At 35.1% G+C, this 16,825-nt stretch overlaps 1 protein-coding gene across 1 annotated transcript in view; it reads left to right on the forward strand.

Annotated features, from left to right (window-relative positions):
- The window catches only part of CAMK4 (calcium/calmodulin dependent protein kinase IV), a 185,682-nt gene that overhangs the window by 92,950 nt on the left and 75,907 nt on the right, over positions 1 to 16,825 (forward strand). The window lies entirely within an intron of this gene.

The following is a 16,825-nucleotide window of genomic DNA, read 5'->3' on the forward strand; positions in this document are numbered from 1 at the left end:
ACAATGTTCTCTAATTCTTCTTTGGCCATAAATTCCTTCCTTCTCCAAAGATCTGATAGGCAGTTTATCCCTTGGTCTCCTAATTTGCTTATAGAATCACCCTTTATGTTTAAATTATGAGTCCATTTCAACGTTATCTTGATGTAGAATGTGAGATGTTGGTCCATACGATTTTCCAACTTTCCCAGAAATTTTTGTCAACTAGTGAATTCTTATCCTAGAATGTGAAGTCTTTGGTTTATCTAACAGTAGATTACTAAAGTCATTGACTATTGTGTCTTGTGAGCCTAACCTATTCCATATCTTGGCTATTTTTCTTTGCATTTTTAAAAAAGAATTCCCTTGATATTCTTGACCTTCTCTACTTTCAGATGAATTTTGTTATTTTTTTCCCTAGCTCTATGAAGTAAATTTTTGGCAGTTTTATTGGTATGGCACTGAATAAGTAAATTTAGGTAGAATTTTTATTTTTATTATATTAGCTCAGCCTACCCATGAACAAATGATGTTTTTGAAGGACTTGTTCTAAAGATCCAAATTTAGAAGGTAATCATATTTGCATTCTAATGGACAATAATAAGAAAGCCAGTTAACCCATGGAGGAATTGAGTAGCAGATACTCTGGGTGTTCGTACTTACTAAGTGGGATTCCTTAGAAAAAAAATTGTGATCTTTCACAAGAACATGTGGAAAAAAAAAACACTGGCTACATTCTATGGGATAGCTATCTGTGTTTCTGATGATAAATTTGCCAAGTAGGCAGCTAGGTTGAAAGCAATTACTATTAAAGCATAGAACAATGACAAAATTCCCTCTTTTCATGTGGTCTTGATATATATTGTACATACTTATAATGCTTCACTATATTGGGCTTTAGAAAAAACATAGAAAATCAATCACGGGAGATAATTTTTGGCAAATTGAAATTTCAGATTGTTTTAGGAAGTGCCTATAGTCATGTTAAAGTTTTGAAGTTGTATTTTCCATTATCTTCATTTTTACTTCAGTTAAGATTCTATTTAATTTCTATTGTGAGGGAATAATGTTGGGAATGAGTTAAAAATCTGTGGGAAAGGAGGCTATAGACATTTGATAAATGATGAATTGTTGCTAAGAGTATATGTACTTCTAAATTAGATAGAAATCTGGAAGAGAAGTCAGAGTGAAAAAATTTAGGAGATACAGCAAATTTGGCTGGAATCCCATTTGATACAACTAAACATATGCATTGTTCATGGTACCCTTAAATCAGATGGAATTTCCCTAATTATCTCTTTTTAATTAGGTTTATTTTTGCTTTTGCTTTGACTGGGATGATGATCACTACTCCTCAGTACTTTAAAAAAAAAAGTTTGTTTGTTTATTTATTCATTTATTTGTTTCTCTTTTTTTTTTTATTTGTAATAATAGATTCTATTCTGTCAGTTATTACCAAACATTATGCTCTATTAGATATTGTGTGGATCTTTTGAATATTGTATACCTAATATGTTGTACTGATAAATATTCCCATTTTAAGTTATTACCAAATAGTTTTTGATAATGCTTACTTTTTTGTAATTTAACTTGACCCTTGTTATCCTAAGTTCCTCTTCCTTCCTCACCTTTTCTGTTACTTTCCTCAAAAATTTCCATATTCACTTTTCTTGGTTCTACAAGTAACTCTTTGCTAATTTAATTGATATGATACTGAATTTGAAGAATACTTTGGGTAGTATTATTTTTATTGTAATAGCATAGCACAGCACAACCATAAGTAATTAATATCTATTTAATTAGTCTGTTCATTTCTATATAGTGCTTTATAGTTGCATTTTCAAAATTTCTGAATGTCATGGTAGATAAATTCCCAGTTTTTATAATTCAATAGTTATTTCAAAAGTATTTTTCTGTACCTTCATAAAGTAACATTTAATATTCTGCTATATTTAACAATATTTAATTAATAATGGACCAACATCTCACACCCTACATCAAAATAAGGTTGAAATGGACTAAAATTTAAATATAAAGGGCGATACTATAAGGAGGCCAAGGGATAATATCAGAAAGGCTGATGATTTGGAGGGCTAGTTTATATCTTTAAACTTTATTGAAGTTGTTAATTATGTCAGTTAACTTGGTTTATTTAGAGAACTCTAAAGATTCAGCTATCATATCCAAAAAGAGATTATCTGTTTCTTGCTGTTGCTTATTTCCTAAATTTCTCTCTCTTTTTAAAAATCATTGCTATATTTAGTATATCTAGAACTCTATAAAATAATTGTGGTGCCAGTGGATAGCCTCGCTTTTACCATTTATGGTATTGGAAAGTTTTCTAGTGTTATTCTATTGCAGAAAATATTGTCTCTTGATTTTTACCATTTATAAATCTTATTAAGGAATGTTTCATTTACTCCTAAATTTCTCAAAGTTTTTGATGTAAAGGGATATTGCAATTTATAAGGGAAAAAAACCTTTTCCTATCATGTAATTATGTGAGTTTAATTTTTGTCACTAATGTGTTCTATTATTTATAATTTAACTATTATTGAACCAATCCAATATTCCTGGAGTATATCCAACTTGGTCATTTAATATGATGCTATAGTCTCTTAGCTAATATTTTATTCAGTATTTTTTGCATTAACTATTGTTTTCTTTCTCTTATTTGCATTTCTTTTTAAGATAAAATTTTAGCTTACTTTTTTAAAAATTAAGAAATTTATTTTATCTCTTTCCTTTGGGGATACTTGATTCTCCTTTGGAGGCAATAATCCTTAGTAACATGTATAATGAAACAAAAATTCTTTCATTGACTATCTCACACACACACACACACACACACACACACACACACACACACGGAGATAGTGGATAGAGTACCAAGCCTGGAGTCAGGAAGACCTGAGTTTAAATCCAGCCTTAGATATTTACTAGCAGTTTGACATTGGGCAAGTCATTTAACTGTTTGCCTCCATGTCTTCATATGTAAAATGAGCTGGAAAAGGAAATGGGCAAATCATTCCAGTATTCCAGGGGTTCTCCAGTATGGCAAATTGCAAGGCTTAAGGGTTCTTGGATTATATCAGTAAATGCCAGTTGTCTAGAGGGTAGATTAGTCTTGGAGAATTTTAGGAGGCAGTAGTAGGGAAAGTATAAGATCTGGTGCTCCTTCATCTCATCAGAAAAAAGTAATATTTGTGCTTTTCAAGTCCGTTCAAGGCTTATAAGCAATTAGTCTATATGGTTTCTTTTCAGACCAGAGACAACAGGCAGGGCAAAAGGGGAAGAAAAATTAGGAGGGAGAGAGAAAGGACACTACCAGCGGTGACATTCATCTCAATTTTTGACTACCCTGGATAAATTTTAGATGGCCCAGGGCCAAAGAACAGGGAAAACGTTGAAGAGTATCTCTAGTAGTGGCAGATAACCCAGGCCATCCTAGATTTCTATTCATGTCCTTAAATTTTTTCTAATTTTCTTTCTGTAAGGTTAGCTTATATAAAAAAAGCACAGGCATTAATAATCTTTCTGCCTATTTCTTCTTGTATTTGTACTGTTTTTCTCCAGACACTATGCCCTTTACTTCATACATATTTAGTTCATACTGTTGTCTTTCATGCCTTTAAGTGTAACATATCTTCCTTGATTATCTTTTTTATGTCTTTTTATTTTTAATCTATTGAAGTATCATGAATGCTTTCTTTACTTTTATGAATTTATCTGAAGCACAATAAACTTTGCACTATTGGATCTTCATTTTAAGTCTGTATAAATCTTTGCTTCACTTATGATTTTTATAAACAATGTAATGTATCTCTGATCCATTTTGCTACCCATTTCATTTTATGAAAGACTTAACAGTCACATTCACTTGTCAAAATTAATTTTTTCAGTTATAAACATTTTTTTTCATTTTTATTACCTTCTCCAGTGGGAGGGAAAGAAATAAAACAGAATCTATATATCATATCTGCCTAACAAAATAAAGCAAATTACTATGTTGGCTATTTCCAAAAATGTATATTTCATTCTGCATATTAGCCCACCATTTCTTTCTCAGAGGGTGATTCTGGTATTCAAACTCATTTTTTTCTGACTAATGGCTATTTTTTCCTTTGACTTGGAAGATCTGGATTTTAGCACTTTTAATATTAGATTTCTTTCAAGTGTATTCTTTTCATTTTTATTTTGTATTTCTTGAAATATCCAGGTTTTTTTGTTTGGTCATGTTTTTCAGGGGAAATGATAGTTTGAACTTGTGTTTCCTCAAGTTGTTTTCTGAGTCAGTTGTTTTAATTTAATTTTCCCCATTTTTCAACATTTGATTTTTTTCTATTATTATTATCTGATAGCATCATTGAATTTTGATTGCTTGATCCTGCTTTTCAGGGAATCTATTACTTATATATGGTTTCCATCTTTGGCTCTAAACTGTTCATCTTTCCATTCTTTTGCTCTAGAATTCCAATTTGATTTATTTTCTCTTCCTTTATTTCTTTTAGTCTCTGTAGCCAAGCAGTTTTTCTCTTTGATGCTCTATTTGTCTTTGTTATGGAGCTAAACACTTGTTCTGGGTTTACTTCTTGCACATCTCAAACCCACAGTACTTTTTCATTTATTTGGTGTTTTCTTCTGTTTGATATTATTTCTATCCTTAACTCCCTCCCTCTTGCATACTTGGAGAGCTTGGGTAGACCTTCTCTTTTTGTGTCTCTGTGTCATCTGGATATCATTGTCACTATCATTCTGAATAGAGTTGCTGGTATTCTTTCTCACTACCTCTACTTTATCTTACACATACTTTCTTTAATCCCTAATTTATACCTGCAAAATCATTTAGTATTGGTGCTTGATCACTGAGTTGGTCCTGTCTCTGTTGCTTTCAGGATTGACCTTGTCTCCCTGAAAAGGAATCTATCAGGGCTAACTCTGTCTTCCACTTCTGTTCTGAAGGGCCATAGCTGAGAATGGGATGAACTACTTTTTTTGTTATTTGTTGTCCCATTGACACTATGTTGTCATCAGCATAGAGACATCACCTTGATAATGATGGACAAGTTTGGATCCCTGAGATATTATCTTAGTTTTTATCTTTTAAAAGGTAGAGTGCAGGAGTACACATAGATTTATAGGCATAAAGGGCAAAAAAGTGACAGAGAGAAAGAATAAGGAGAGGGGATAGACAGAGATACAGACTTACATTCCTGGAGGGAGGCTTGGTCATTTATATGATATCCCTTTAGAGAACCACATTCCCCCTCCCCCCCAGATAGGATACCACTGAAGATTACCCCCAAGTAAAGGTAGTTCCAATAATGTGGATGTTTACTACATGTCAAAACAATTTAATATGGTTTCATCCACATGGATATGCTATAAGAACTAAAGCATTAGTGACATTCGGCATCCATCTATCAAATGATTGGGAGCATCCTTTTTCCATTCACTGCATGGCTATAGAATGGCCATCATATTAAAAATACCTTATTCATTACCCTTGTGGCTTTTATAACTTTCCCACTTGAGAGAATCACACCATGTACAAAGGGTGGGCAGAGGGCCTGAAGGCTCCTCCTCCTCACTTAGGCCATATAATCTTGAGAAATGGGCCTAGGTCTTTGGCCTTTTCGTTCGTTCTTTTCTGTTCTAGGTCAAGGGAGTGGAATGTCTGATTTGCCCAGGAGTACAAGCCACAAGGATCCAGGAGTCCCAGAATCCAGGCCTGGTGTTTGCAGCCTACCCAGCAGAAGCCAGCATGGCCAGCTTTGGACTTGAATTTGGTGGGACGAATGCTATGTAGGAACTGAGCTAAGCTGTGAGCCTAATTCCTCTTTACCCTTCCATCCCTCTTCCTGCCCCCCCAAAATGAATAACAAGGTGGTTTAGGGGAGACTATGCTCCTAAAGTTTAGGAGGAAATATTTATACATTTTTCTTATTATATCTTTGAAGTAAATATCCCTTTGCATAAGTTAATCTTGGGATTCTAAAAATGATGAAGGACATAGCTAATTGAAGGGTTAGAGACCATTGAATTTCCTCAGAGTACTGGAGTACCCTAGAGCAAATGAAGTAAAGCAAAGGATCTGCTTCAAAGTTGAGCATCTGCAAATAGGAAGTAAGAAGCAATAAAGAACAGGACAATCAAAAGAAGCAGCAAATCTGAACTTGCCTTCTAGAGCAGTACTCTGTCTGGAGTATTTATAGATAACAGGTGAAGGTAGGTCCCTGCTAGAAGGAATGTCTGACTCTTTAGAAATCTAAGTTATTTTTGGTTGATAATAAAGAGAAGGCAAAATTAATATCTTGTTTTTGTTTTCTGTCAATAACAATGATTTTTAGACTAAAAAGGACTGAACAAATTGTATTAGGGATTTTATTACCAAGATAAATAAGGAGATAAGAGAACTCCTAATTTCCCTAAGGAATTTGTTATTCACCTGACCACAACTAATTAAGTTCTTGGAGATTGAAGAAACTGAAAAAAGTGATTGCTGTGCCACAGGCAGTGATTTTTGAAAGATCATGAAGAATAGAAGTAACTCAAAAATGGGAAAGGAAAATGTTGGCAAGAGTACTTCAAATAAGGAAAAGAGAACGGAGTCTGAGAACTAGAGGTTTCTGCATTTAATTTGATTCCTGGAAAATTTGTATAACATGCTAGGATGAAGCTAGAGGATATAGAGTTTTAAGTTTAAGAGTTAGAAAGACCTGAAGTCAAATACTGCCTCAGACACTTATGTGCTATGTGACTCTAGGTAAGTCACTTAACCTCTCAGCCTTAGTGTCTTGATCATGTAAAATGAGGAACTTGGACTTAACCTGGTCTCTAAGGTCCTTTCTAGCTATAAATTTAAGCTATTATGTGTAATTTAAGAACATCTAGAAATTAAATCTATCATCACAAAGACCTTTATTAAGAATTAGTCATGTCTAAACCACGATTATAGAGTAATAAAGATAAACATGTTACCTTCTTCTAACAGGGAAGTTATAGACTGAAGTTGCCAAGGTTGCTGTACATTTTTGGATTTCAATTTACTTTACTTGACTGTTCATAGTTGTTACAAGCATTTTTTGTTTGTTTCTATTTAATTTGGAATGAATAAACAAAGAGAAAATAAATGTGTGTTAGCACAAACAAATGATTTAAACAAAAAAGATTGTCATACCAAACTAACTCCATTTCCCTTTTTTAATGGGATTACCAGAGTAATAGTTTGTGAGAATGGTAGAAATACAATCACTGAAATTTTAGTAAGACATTTGTCAATTTCTCACTTAATTGTGAATTAGTCTTTGAAATATAAACTTGGGTAAGGTAAATTAGGTGAAATAAAAACTATCCTTCATTCAGCCAGGGTATGGTTGTGGTTGATAAGTCATTAGTTCCTACTAATTCTGAAATTCTGTGATTCTCTGTTAGTATTTACCTTAGGGCTGAGAATATTTCTTCCTCCTTACCTTCCTTCTTTCTTCTCTTCCTCCTCCCTCTTTCCCTTCCTCCCTTTACTCTCCTTCTCTCCCTCCCTCTCTTTAATTACTCTCTCTCCTTCCTTCCTTCTTTTCTTCCTTCCTTCCTTCCTTCCTTCCTTCCTTCCTTCCTTCCTTCCTTCCTTCCTTCCTTCCTTCCTTCCTTCCTTCCTTCCTTCCTTCTTTCCTTCCTTCCTTCCTTCCTTCCTTCCTTCCTTCTTGTGAATGTGAATCAGATTCTGATGTTCTTAGGGTAAACCCTGGGTAACAGCACAAGCCACAGACAGTCTGGATTGTATTAACTCAAAGTTATAATTGTAAGCATAAGTATTTTATTTCTGCAACAGCAAAATTCTTTGCCCATAGTATAGAATGTAAACACTGCAACTAACCCCTTAAAACTACTATCTTGAAAAGCCTATGTTATGAAGATTGTCAGTCAAGACTGAGAAGACACAAGGGAGGAGTAGGAAAGATTGTCCAGGATACAGCAGAATAGTGGAGAGGGGGAAATGAAATGGGAAGAATAAAATGAGAAATGCTTTTTAGCTTGTTTTTTAAAATAGATATTTCTTCTAATCACAAAAAATAAATCCTGGTCATCACAGTACAGTTGGCTTTCTTAGAAGTCCTATGTTTTACAGTGCCATAGAATTTTTAGCTATGTGCAAGAAGAGATGGAAATTTTTTTCAAATTTTTCCTAGGGTAATTCAATTTCTTGTTTCAGCTCTGACAAAGGGAATAAAAGAGTTAGCATGAGATAGTAATGTGGCAATTATACATTATTTAGAAATGAGTATTTCACTTTATTGAGGATATCTTACTGTAGGATGCTATTATGATGCACAACACATTGCTCAGTTTCCCTCTGGGTTTTCCTGAAAGGGCAGAGAATATTCTGTATTCCTAAACTGTCAGGGGAGTAAAATCTAGTAGTAAAATAGAGTGCTGATTTCAGCATAGCCCATTTACAATGAAAACTATGACTACATACTACCTTAATCCCATTGCAATGCACTTTGATCCTTGTCTCCTCTCACAGTCTATAGATGATTATAACTTCCATCATCCTTTTAGCCTTCTATTTATTCCTTCCCTCCTGCCTTCAAATGTGCCAAAGTCTTTCCCATCCTAAAAACAAAACAAAACAAAACCTTGAAAACAAAACCTTCACTGAACAGTACCATCCCTCAAATTCTAATTTCCCATCCTCCCTTTCTTAATCAGATTCCTAGGGAAAACTGTCTTTATCTGACTGTTTTCACTTCCTTTCTTCTCATTCCTCAATCTATTGCAATTGGGCTTCCAAACTTATCATTCACATGAAAGTGCTTTGTCCAGAAATCTCTTAATTGCTAAATCTGTTGGTCATTTCCTAATCATCTTCCTCCTGGAACTGTATGCTCCATTTGACATGGTATTGTTTTTCCAGTAGCAATGTACAGCAGTGAGAGTTGGACTATAAGGAAAACTGAGCACCGCAGAATTGATGTTTTCGAATTGTGGGTCTGGAGAAAACTTTTGAGAGTACATTGGACAGCAAGGAGATCAATTCAGTCAATATTTAAATAAATTAATTCAGGCTATTTATTTGAATGTTAAGTATTGAAGCTGAAGCTAAAATACTCTGATCACATAATGGGAAGAGAAGACTCATTGGAAAAAGTCCTGATGTTAGAAAAGATTGAAAGCAAAAGGAAAAGTGGATGGCAGAAGACAAGATAGATAGTGTCATGAAAACAACAGATATGAACTTTGATAGATTTCAGGAGATGGATGGTTGAGGATAGAAGGATTTGACATGCTGTGGTTCAAATATGGACCACAAAATGGCAAACAGGTGAACAATAACATAAAAACTTTTTCTTCCTATACACTTTTTGCTCCCTGAGTTTTGTGACATTATTCTCTCTAGGTTTTACTCTTATCTGTATGTCCATTTCTTCATCTCCTTTGCTAACTTTTGATTCATATTTAGGAAGCCTCTGGATTTACTGTTTTAGAGTAAAGCCAGTTATTTTCCTCCCAGAGTTCTGAGGACCTGGGAGTTGAGGTGGGGGATAAAGGTACTGATGTTTTTGGCTCAAGGTCTCATTCTAAGGTATTCTATTGTTAGCTGCCAATAATCCACACTCCAGTTCCATTTAATCAAGTAATATAAATTAGGTTTTTAAGGGATATTTACTTCAAAGATATAACAAGAACAGCAGTACAAATATCTTCCCAAACACCTGGGGATTGACTTCCCTGTAATACCTCAGTCCTTAGGCTCAGATTTCAAACAATTTACACATAGCATTTGCCCCACTAAGTTGATATCCGAGTGAAGCATAGTTGGTAGAAAAATGAATCTGCATCTCTGCTATGGCTAGATTGGATTGACCAGTTCTCTTAGAATTTACCACCTGGCTTGCAGCAAATCTCAGCATGAACTCCAATCTCTGGACTTCTGGTGGCTCATTCTGCCAATCTTCTACAGCTTACAAGGCCATACTCATCTCTAATTTCTTTCACCTAAAAGCAGGAATAAATGGATATACTAGAGAGAAGTTTCTGGACAAGAGAGAGAGAAATATCTCTATCATACTCAGAGGCTCTGAAATTCACACTAGCTTTTGAATATACCTCAGTTCCAGCTCCATGGTTAGTCAAAAAAGACTTATCTTCACCATGCAGTTAGCATACTAGAACCAGTTATAGACTATCTGAACATTCCATTTATGAATTCTATCATCTGAGCACACTGTGCATGTTCATAAAGTACTGGGCTAATTGGCAATCCTATATCACATAAATCATAAATTCTTAAGTATAGTTGTTCTCCAAAATTCTATCCTAAGCATTTTCTCTTATGGCTCTACATTTTCTCATGGTGATCTTATCAGATTTCCAAATCATATCTATGCAGGTTTCTCAGATCTATCTATATCTATATCTATAGATATAAAGCCCCAGTCTCTTCCCACAGCCTTAGTCTCACATTATCATTTCAAACCCAATATCCCTAAAAAATCCTAAATTTAGCAAGTTCAAAATTGAAATTATTTTTGTTATATTTATATTTGAGACTAATTTATCTAACTATGAAATAGTGTGTAATGATAATGTCTAGATTAGTCATATAGGTGTGTGTTTTTTCTCTCTAACTTAGAACACAAAATACTGAATCAAAGAATAAGAGAATTGGACTTTGAATAGAGAAACCTTAAAGAACATCTATTCCAATAGCTTTATATTATGGATGAAAAAACTGAGGCACAAAGATGCAATTTATCTAAAGTATGAGACCATTTCTTGATAGACAAACCTAAATGGCAATTAAAAAGTGAAAGTATTCAATTCAACATTTATTAAATGACTACAACATTCTGTTCCAGGTACTAATGATACAATTTTATTAAGAGTCTCTGCCCGCAAGTAGCTTATGTTCTATTGAAGATACAATGAGTACAGTGGACAAACTTGTTTTTCCCCTAAAGACATTCATGTTCTCCCAGGTCTCTCCTCTACTTATCTTTCTTGCCTCATCTCTTACCATTCTCAGTTTCTCTGTATGTGTTTTCTTTGACCAAGAATATCTGAATACAATTCAAATACTAAAATTTTTAAGTCTTACAGAAGAAATTTACTGCTACTTTTTATTAATAGTGCCAAAGGAATATAGTTAAATTTATAAAATAATTTATAAAATGGTCATATTTGAAAAACTCAAAGTGTATGAATGAAAACTCATTAGTTTTAGGAAAGAACTTCTTTTAACAATGTCAATCCAAATAAGGCAGAAAAAAGTTCTTATTTTTCAATACCTATGCTTCTTTGTCTCTGTTTTGGTAGTCCATTCACAATACACAGGAATTTCCTTATTAGTTTCTTGCTGCCACAACCTTATTTTTCTCTAATTCTGTCATTACCAAGATTATTCTTTGAAAAAGAAGGTAGGCGGGACTTCCTGTTAAGATGGCGGAGAGGAGGTACATAGTTGTGTAGCTCCACGCTTTCTCTCACTATCCATTTCATTACAAGCCTCTGAATTAATGCTTGACTGAAAAAAAACCCACAAATAGTTACCAAGAGAAGCCATCCTTGAGATTCGCCAAGAAAGGTCTGTCTTTACTGGAGGGCTGGGACGGTTTTAGATCGGGCGCAGGCGGCGGGCAGCGGCAGTAAGAGCACGGGAGCAGAAGGGAGAGGAGGTGGGGAGTGATCGCAGCTGTCTCTGTGGGGAGAGCTTTGCTACAGGTTTGGATACTTTGCTCTGGCAGCAAGTCAGCAGCCCAGCAGAGAAGCTAAAAACACCGGGGGTGAAGAATACAACCCCAAACAGCTGTAGTCTCTCGGGACCTGGCCGCTCCCCCCTTTCCCCCCCCCACAGTGACTCAGCACGCTCTGGGATCTCAGAGCGCAGGCGCAGCGCAGTAGGGCTAGTGCCTCACTGCTGCCACCCACAGTCTGTAGAGGAAGCTCGGTAACAACACCCAGCCCCTCCCCCAAAGAAAGACTCCAGTTTTTTCTGTTTTTCTTTGCTAGTTTGTCTTTGATTATTAGACAGAATGAGCAAGAAACTGAAGAGGACTTTAACCCTTGACAGCTTCTATACAGATAGAGAGCAGACTCTAAATCCTGAGGAGACTAAAAACAGACAGTCCCCAGGTGATTCCCCAAAGGAGGAGATCATCTGTTCCTCAGCACAGAGGAACCTCATAGAAGTAATTAAAAAGGCTCTCACAAGGGAGCTAGAAGAAAAATGGGAAAAGGAGAGGAAGGCTTGGCAAAAGAGCCTGGAGAAGTCAGTTAAAGAGAGAGTGGATAAAGAAGTAAAATCCTTGAAAAATAGGATTGGTGAACTGGAAAACAAAATTGGCGAAATGGAAAAAAATTGTTGGAGGGGGATGTGGGAAAACAGGGACACTGATACATTGTTGGTGGAATTGTGAACATATCCAGCCATTCTGGAGAGCAATTTGGAACTATGCTCAAAAAGTTATCAAGCTGTGCATACCCTTTGATCCAGCAGTGTTTCTACTGGGCTTATACCCCAAAGAGATAATAAAGAAGGGAAAGGGACCTGTATGTGCCAAAATGTTTGTGGCAGCCCTGTTTGTAGTGGCTAGAAGCTGGAAAATGAAAGGATGTCCATCAATTGGAGAATGGTTGAGTAAATTGTGGTATATGAACGTTATGGAATATTATTGTTCTGTAAGAAATGACCAGCAGGATGAATACAGAGAGGACTGGTGAGACTTACATGAACTGATGCTGAGTGAAATGAGCAGAACCAGGAGATCATTATATACCTCAACAATGATACTGTTTGAGGATGTATTCTGATGGAAGTGGACCTCTTTGATAAAGAGAGCCTTAATTGATCAAAGATGGGCAGAAGCAGCTACACCCAGAGAAAGAACACTGGAAATGAATATAAACTGCTTGCATTTATGTTTTTCCTCCCGGGTTATTTATACCTTCTGAATTCAATTCTCCCTGTGCAACAAGAAAACTGTTTGGTTCTGCACACATATATTGTATCTAAGATATACTGTAACCCATTCAACATGTAAAGGACTCTTGCCATCTGGGGGAAGGGGTGGAGGGAGGGAGGGGAAAAATCGGAACAGAAATGAATGCAAGGGATAATGCTGTAAAAAATTACCCTGGCATGCGTTCTATCAATAAAAAATTATTTAAAAAATTGGCAAAATGGAAAAAAATTCCACAGAACAAAAGAACTCAATGGGACAATTAGAAAAAGATTTTTAAAAAGTGAGTGAAGAAAATACTTCACTGAAAATCAGAATTGAACAATTGGAATTGAATGACTCGAGGAGACAAGAAGAATTAGTCAAGCAAATCCAAAAAAATCAAACAATGGAAAAGAATATGAAATACCTTCTGGGGAAGACAACAGACCTGGAAAACAGATCCAGGAGAGACAATCTGAGAATCATTGGACTTCCAGAAAAACATGATGAAAAAAAGAGCCTGGACACTATTTTCCAGGAAATTATCAAAGAGAACTGCCCAGAAGTCATAGGAACAGAGGAAAAAATAAACATTGAAAGGATTCATCGATCACCCACTGAAAGGGATCCTAAAATCAAAACACCAAGGAATATAGTGGCCAAATGCCAGAACCCTCAGATGAAGGAAAAAATATTGCAAGCGGCTAGAAAAACCCAATTCAAGTATCAAGGAGCCACAATAAGGATCACTCAGGATCTAGCAGCATCCACATTAAAAGATTGAAGGGCCTGGAATATGATATTCCGAAAGGCTAAGGAACTTGGTATGCAACCAAAAATAACTTACCCAGCGAGAATGAGCATCTTTTTCCAGGGAAGAAGATGGACATTCAACGAAGTAAGTGAATTTCATCTATTTCTGATGAAAAAGCCAGAACTTAACAAAAAGTTTGATCTACAAATATAGAACTCAAGAGAAATCTAAAAAGGTAAAGATTAATCTTGGGAACTATATTTTGACTATATAGATGTATAAAGAATACATGTATACCTTGTTCTAGAAATTGATGTGGAAAGGACATTGTACCAGAAAAAGGGTAAAGTGGGGGTAGTACATCTCATGAAGAGGCATAGGAAACCTATTATATCTGAGAGAAAGAATGAAGGGGGATGAATATAGTGGGTATCTTACTGCCTTCAGAATTGGCTTTAAGTGAAAAATCTTAAGACATATTCAATCTATGGTGAAACTTCTCCCACCTCATTGAAAAGTGAGAAGGGAAAAGTGAAAAGGGAAGGAATAAGCTAAGCGGAAGGGAATACGGAAACTGGGAGGGAAAGGGGTAAGATAGGGGGAGGAACTCTACGGCGGGGAGAGGGATACTAAAAAGGGAGAGCTGTGAGAAGCAAGTGGTGCTCACAAGCTTAATACTGGGAAGGGGGGAAAGGGGAAAGAAGGGAGAAAAGCATAAACCAGGGTTAACAAGATGGCAAGTAATACAGAATTGGTCATTCTAACCATAAATGTGAATGGGGTAAACTCCCCCATAAAGAGGAAGCAGTTAGCAGAATGGATTAAAAGCCAGAATCCTACAATATGTTGTTTACAGGAAACACACCTGAAGCGGGGAGATACATGCAGGTTAAAGGTAAAAGGTTGGAGCAAAATCTACTATGCTTCAGGTGAAGTCAAAAAAGCAGGGGTAGCCATTCTGATCTCAGATCAAGCTAAAGCAAAAATTGATCTAATTAAAAGAGATAAGGAAGGGCACTATATCTTGCTAAAGGGTAGTATGGATAATGAAGCACTATCTATATTAAACATATATGCACCAAGTGGTGTGGCATCTAAATTCTTAAAAGAGAAATTAAGAGAGCTGCAAGAAGAAATAGACAGTAAAACTATAATAGTGGGAGATCTTAACCTTGCACTCTCAGAATTAGATAAATCAAACCACAAAATAAATAAGAAAGAAGTCAAAGAGGTAAATAGAATACTAGAAAAGTTAGATATGATAGATCTCTGGAGAAAATGTAATGGAGACAGAAAGGAATATACTTTCTTTTTAGCAGTTCATGGAACCTATACAAAAATTGACCATATATCAGGACATAAAAACCTCAAACTCAAATGCAGTAAGGCAGAAATAGTAAATGCATCCTTTTCAGACCACGATGCAATGAAAATTACATTCAACAAAAAACCAGGGGGAAGTAGACCAAAAAATAATTGGAAACTAAATAATCTCATACTAAAGAATGATTGGGTGAAACAGCAAATCATAGACATAATTAATAACTTCACCCAAGAAAACAATAATAATGAGACATCATACCAAAACAGATGGGATGCAGCCAAAGCGGTAATAAGGGGAAATTTCATATCTCTAGAGGCCTATTTGTATAAAATAGAGCAAGAGAAGGTCAATGAATTGGGTCTGCAACTAAAAATGCTAGAAAAGGAACAAATTAAAAAACCCCAGTCAAACACTAAACTTGAAATTCTAAAAATAAAAAGAGATCAATAAAATTGAAAGTAAAAAAACTATTGAATTAATTAATAAAACTAAGAGTTGGTTCAATGAAAAAACCACCAAAATAGACAAACCCTTAGTAAATCTGATTAAAAAAAGGAAAGAGGAAAATCAAATTGTTAGTCTTAAAAATGAAAAGGGAGAACTCGCCACTAACGAAGAGGAAATTAGAGCAATAATTAGGAGTTACTTTGCCCAACTTTATGCCAATAAATTCGACAACTTAAATGAAATAGAAAAATACCTCCAAAAATATAGCTTGCCCAAACTAACAGAGGAAGAAGTAAATATCCTAAACAGTCCCATCTCAGAAAAAGAAATGGAACAAACTATCAATCAACTCCCTAAGAAAAAATCCCCAGGACCAGATGGATTTACATGTGAATTCTACCAAACATTTAAAGAACAATTAATTCCAATGCTAAATAAACTATTTGAAAAAATAGGGATTGAAGGAGTCCTACCAAACTCCTTTTATGACACAGACATGGTACTGATACCTAAACCAGGTAGGCTGAAAACAGAGAAAGAAAATTATAGACCAATCTCCCTAATGAATATTGATGCTAAAATCTTAAATAAAATATTAACAAAAAGATTACAGAAAATCATCCCCAGGATAATACACTATGACCAAGTAGGATTTATACCAGGAATGCAGGGCTGGTTCAATATTAGGAAAACTATTAGCATAATTGACTATATCAATAACCAACCAAACAAAAACCATATGATCATTTCAATAGATGCAGAAAAAGCATTTGATAAAATCCAACATCTATTCCTAATAAAAACACTTGAGAGCATAGGAATAAATGGACTTTTCCTTAAAATAGTCAGGAGCATATATTTAAAACCATCAGTAAGTATCATATGCAATGGGGAAAAACTGGAACCTTTCCCAGTAAGATCTGAAGTGAAGCAAGGTTGCCCACTATCACCATTATTATTTAATATCGTATTAGAAACACTAGCCTCGGCAATAAGAGTCGAGAAAGATATTAAAGGAATTAGAGTAGGCAATGAGGAAACCAAACTATCACTCTTTGCAGATGATATGATGGTATATCTAGAGAACCCCAGAGATTCTACTAAAAAGCTATTAGAAATAATTCATAATTTTAGCAAAGTAGCTGGCTACAAAATAAATCCCCATAAATCCTCAGCATTTTTATACGTCCCCAACAAAACCCAACAGCAAGAGATACAAAGAGAAATTCCATTCAGAATAACTGTTGATACCATAAAATATTTGGGAATCTATCTACCAAAGGAAAGTCAGGAATTATATGAGCAAAATTATAAAAAAGTCTCCACACAAATAAAGTCAGACTTAAATAATTGGAAAAATATTAAGTGCTCTTGGATCGGCCG

The sequence above is a fragment of the Antechinus flavipes genome, chromosome 1 (assembly GCF_016432865.1).
Source record: "Antechinus flavipes isolate AdamAnt ecotype Samford, QLD, Australia chromosome 1, AdamAnt_v2, whole genome shotgun sequence".
Taxonomy (NCBI): domain Eukaryota; kingdom Metazoa; phylum Chordata; class Mammalia; order Dasyuromorphia; family Dasyuridae; genus Antechinus; species Antechinus flavipes.